Source organism: Leiobunum rupestre, chromosome 5 (genome assembly GCF_980474605.1).
Source record: "Leiobunum rupestre chromosome 5, qqLeiRupe1.1.hap1, whole genome shotgun sequence".
Lineage (NCBI taxonomy): Eukaryota > Metazoa > Arthropoda > Arachnida > Opiliones > Sclerosomatidae > Leiobunum > Leiobunum rupestre.
In genome coordinates, this window is record NC_143388.1 from 17,435,102 (window position 1) to 17,440,585 (window position 5,484).

The 5,484-nt window shown below is 43.1% G+C and overlaps 1 long non-coding RNA gene across 1 annotated transcript; it reads right to left on the reverse strand.

Annotated features, from left to right (window-relative positions):
- Positions 1-4,393: 4,393 nt before the first annotated feature.
- LOC149943678 (uncharacterized) lies at positions 4,394-5,256 on the reverse strand. Its single transcript, XR_016481045.1, has 3 exons — positions 5,121-5,256; positions 4,611-5,052; positions 4,394-4,541 (listed from the first exon to the last, which is right to left on the reverse strand). It is a non-coding gene; the product is annotated as an uncharacterized LOC149943678 (long non-coding RNA).
- Between the last annotated feature and the right edge of the window lie 228 nt (positions 5,257-5,484).

Below are 5,484 nucleotides of genomic sequence, written 5' to 3' on the forward strand. Positions count from 1 at the left end.
AGACGACAAAGAAAAGACGGACTATTTGAGTTTAATGCACTACCAATGCGTCTTTCGAACGCTGCCGCCACATTTCAACGCGCTATGGATGTTGTACTAGCTGGCCTTAAATGGAACACTTGTCTGGTCTACCTCGATGACATCATAGTTTATTCTTCAACCTTTGCCTCTCATTGAAACCGCCTCCGTGAAGTTCTACATCGCATCAGTGACGCCGGACTATCGCTGAATGCGGGAAAATGCCGTTTTGCCATGAGTACGATTAAATATCTCGGCCATATTATTTCGGAAAATGGAGTTACGTTGGACCCTGTCAAAACTCGCGCAGTGGACCAATTCCCGACGCCATCCAATCGCACCGAAGTCCAATCTTTCGTTGGCCTATGCTCCTATTACCGACGATTCATAAAAAACTTCGCCAATTTATATGGGGCACAGCTCAAGACAAAGATTTTAAAACGCTCAAATCAAAGTTAACTCAATCTCGAATTCTACGACATTTTGATCCATCGCTACCAACAGAAATTCACCCTGACGCGAGTAACAAGGGCATTGGAGCCGTCCTTTCGCAGCGTAGTAATGGTGAGGAGCGAGTTATCTCCTATGCCAGCCGATCACTATCAACGCCAGAAATCAATTACAGTACAACCGAAAAGGAGTGTTTAGCTCTGATATGGGCCCTCGGGCAATTTCGTCCTTACATCCACGGCAGACATGTTCGGGTTGTCACTGATCATCACTCTCTCTGCTGGCTTCGCAGCCTCAAAGACCCGCATAATCGTCTTGCTCGCTGGTCTTTACAAGAACAAGAACAAGAACAGGACATGGAAATAGTTCATCGTAGCGGCCGTCGTCATTCGAATGCCGACTTATCAGGAACCCGACTCCGGACACCGCCAATACAGACGATCCTGATGTTATTGGCGCATTAATCGAATTACCAGAGATCATCAAGCTCCAAGAACAAGATCCCGTTTTTGGTCCAATCATAACCTATATCACACACCCGAGTGCAGTACACACTGTTTCGACGCAACGTCAAGCCAAAAAATATACAATGACTGATGGAATTTTATATCGCAAAGCAAGGAAGCGCCCTCTTCTAGCCATACCAAAGTGCCTTCGAACTGAAGTCCTTTATGCTGGACATGACCATCCTTCAGCGGGTCATTTGGGTTTCTTTAGAACCTTCAAGCGCCTATCCGAACGGTACTTCTGGCCTAAACTTCAACAGTCTGTCCAACAGTATGTGCGAACCTGCGCTCTTTGCCAAAGCCGTAAGATGCTTACCTCTGGACTTCAAGGTCTTCTACAATCTATTCCCAGTACTGGGATGCCTTTCACACGTGTCGGTATGGACTTCCTAGGCCCAATTCCGAAGTCTCGCCAGAACAACACATTTATCTTGGTCTGTACTGATTATCTCACGAAATGGGCGGAAACCCAGGCAGTACCAGCCGAAGAAGCCGCCGCATTCTTCGTGGAACAGGTTGTTTTCCGACACGGCACCCCGAAAGAGCTACTTACCGACCTAGGAACCCAATTCATGGCCGCTATGACCCAAAACATCTTGACGCAAATAGGAACTAAACACATTCGAACGACATCATACCACCCGCAAACTAACGGTTTAACGGAATGGCTCAACAAGACACTGGCGGACATGCTTTCCATGTATGTATCCGAGGATCATTCCGATTGGGATGACGCTTTACCGGGAATGACTTTTGCCTATAACACGGCTGTCCAGGAATCAACAAGAGCCTCGCCATTTTCCCTCGTTTATGGACGAGACCCATTCTTGCCTATGGATCGAACGTTACCCGTCGATGAAGATTCCCTGGAAACACTTTACCCAATCGACGAAGCTCGAGAAATAGCACAAGCTAACATTGCAGCAGCCCAAAACCATCAAACCATACTTCACGACGCTCATCGCCGGGAAATTAACTTCACCCCAGGCCAGTGGGTCTATGTCAGGAAACCGACTCGAAAACGAGGACGGTCAGAGAAACTACTTCATCAATTCCACGGTCCTTTTGAGATACTTCGCCAAACGAGTCCAGTCAATTTTACAGTACGAGTCAAAAACAGGGGACAACGGCAAACTGAAACTGTCCACATCTCCAAAATTAAACTAGCTTATCGTAGAGAAGACGATAGACCCGAGACGGGTCTTCCGGAGAAGGGGGGTTATGTGACGCATTCAGAGAACAACCTTTCCCAAGATTCAAGATCGGTGAAAAGCCCGCGTGCTTCGGAGAACGTGGGGAGGAGATTAAAGAACGAGCGCTCGAGCGAGGTGGAAAAACGACGGTTAGAGGAGGTTTGAAAAGAAGGAGTTTTAGGTTTAAGTCCGGAGAAGGAAGGAGAAGGTTCAACCGCCGAAATCGCCGCTAAGCTAAAGTATTATTTTCGTCCAAGAATCTTCCGTCCCCGCTACAAGACCTGAACGTCGCGTTTATCTTTTATTTTTATTCTTAATTGTTACTCAGTCGTGTTCCTTTTCGTTTTAAATAAACTTATTATCTTCCTCAACCTTATTGAACGTCGCATTATAGTAAAAAAATGTATCAGTGGCGTAACTAGAAAAATTGGGACCGCTATATTTACACCAGTAACAGTTCACCCGTCGTGGTGGACAGCTAAGCTTGCGGGCCCCTATAAAGTAGACGAGTTCCAATGCATCGCATTGGGTGCATTGGCCTAGTACCGCCACTGATGTATAAAAGTTGTGTTTTTGTTGCACGAATTGTTCCATTCTTTAATATAAATTGACTCACGCGGTCTCTTAAATAAAAAAATATCATGCGATCTTATCATTTACGTCAAAGATGGATTCGGAATGAATTTCGATACGTTCTATTTGCACACCTTGCTATTTGCATGCTCAGATCTGCTCCGATATATTTTAATGTGTTCCATTTTATCTTGAGGATAAAATCGCTTGAAAGTTCGAAACACGTTCCATTTCTCTCAAATCTAGGATTTACTACTCCTAGCGGTATGCATATTTACAATCCTTGGCTCCATCGGAATGATATCAATAGGCCCTTCAATAAAACATATTCCAGGAAATCGACAAGAAGTAATTTTTCCGGAAGCCAGGACCTACAACCTTTACAAGTTACTTTTTATTTGATGCTTGTTGAAATAATGGAAAGTTTTCACCTGTAAACAGAACGCCCATTTTTGCTAAGCTTTAATAGGTAAAAAAAGCTACCTGGTTAAACGTTTAATTTGGAATGCTGCGAGGAAATAAAGTATGTAAATGTTTCATTATCCCCAGGTTTACATATTTCTCCGAGAGCATTAAAATTTAATAAATATAACGTTTATAAGTTTTTCAACGGCTTAAGCTTATTTTGCACTAGCGCGTGTCATAATGTTATTTTCTTTACACGCGTAAAAACTTTTGAACGTTTCAAAGATGAGAAACGCGTCGTTGTGCGCGCCTGTGGAAAATAAGCTTAAGAATCGGTGCGGCTTCCAGCTGACCGACAGCTAGGTTTCTCCAAGGAAACTGATAACGGACAATAACTAGCCTGAAAATATATTTAAGCGTCGTGGGCATACGTCGTAGCTAAGCCCGCCCATGAAACGGCCACCATGACATTAATTTCAAGTCACAAATCACGAGACAAAACCCCACACGATCCTGCTAAATAATAACGTGAGCGTCTTAATGTCATGGCTGACCTAAACGCCTTACGATGTCAATGAACACAAGCCACGCCCACGAACAAGCTACGAATAACTTAACTTAATGAAGTTGTTCGGGAATCATGGTCTTTACAAAATTAAAGTATTTTTAATTCTCTTAAAAGAGCGTTTTCGATACGTTATTGAATCCGGCGCCAATTTCCCCTCAAGATCTCCAAGCATGGTCCAAGTCTCGGCAGACGCATAGTTTCTACTCCGCTATTCATGAATTACAAGTACGTGACGATCCAAAGGCCATAATTGACCTCTTCCAAGAAGTCTTTCAAGGAATTGGAAAGCTGCCTATCAAATACTGGATTCACCTGAAGCCTGGCGCTATTCCATCTGTTTCTGCGGTTCATACACTTCCTCACGCCTTACGACAACCCGTGTTTGAGGAACTTCATATGATGTCCAAGAATGGGATTATTGGTCCTACAGAATGGGTCCATCCGATGATCGTCGAGCATAAGCCAGACGGGTCTGTTCGTATTTGCCTAGATCCAAGGAAGCTTAACCAAGCAATCAGACGATAGCACTTTCATATGCTGACACCGCAGGAAATTTATTCCAGTTTACATGGCATGAAAATAGTTACTGTCCTTGATGCTAAGAATGAATTTTGGCAGATTGAGCTGACAAAAGAAAGCTCTGACATTCTCAACTCCGCTTGATACTTTAAGATATCTTCGCCTCCCGTAGGGTTTATGTACGGCATCTTTAGTTTTCCAGCAAGTGATGCACCACCATTATCCACCTGAGCAATTCAGTTCTACCAGTATTTCTAATTTTTTCATCGCTGGGGGAAAATAACTTTCTTCTTACTCGTATTTTGGAAACTGCATATAAAAATAATTTGACTTTCAGCAAGAAAAAATTACAGCTATGCACTCAACCGTGTTAAATACCTTGGGCATATCATTACTCCAGAGCAGATCGAAGGTTAATCTTGGGAATGGTAAATTACTTGACAAGATTCATCAAGTCCTACTGGCGAAGGACGCAGTCTTTGAATGGAATTCTACTATATAGGTAGTATACGATAAAGTCAAGACCCTAATTTCTACAACACCGATATTGGCAATCTTCGATCCGTCAAAGCCGCGCAGAATTACTGAGGATGCCATTTCACATGGGATTGGTGCGGCGCTTCTCCATGATGACAGCCCCATCGAGTTCACATCCACTACGCTTAATTACCTCTGCTCAGAAGAATTAAGCCAAAATAGCACGGCGCGCGGGCAGGGGCGTATTAACCACTAGGCAGAGTAGGCACGTGCCTAGGGCTGAATTTTTCTAGGGGCGCCAAAACTCTGATAAAGCCACACGGTCGAAGTACTTGACTTTCCCCTAATTAAAAATATGCCGAAAAGGTAAAAAAAGACCATCAACGTTTGGGGAAACTAAAATATATTTACAAGGCCAACTAGGGGTTTTACGGTTGCGATAATGTAACAATCTCTATATGGTTCGGTGGTTGGAAGAGTCTTTTTATTTGGCGAATCGCGACCGACTGAAAAACCGCGTTTCCTATTTTAATTAATAATTGACACTTTGCACTATAACTCGGTTTAATCTCGTTTAAATAACTCAACTCTCAATATTTAAAAAAACTCAATTTGATCGACCGTCTCACTCCTTTCAAAACAAATTCTCAACTGACAAAATATAATTTTCAAATACTCTTTTTGCGCGGGGAGTGAAAACGTTTCACGCACAAACTTGAACAATTATTCCGCGCAATATCGCCAAATACATTACTAATCAAAAATATACGATACA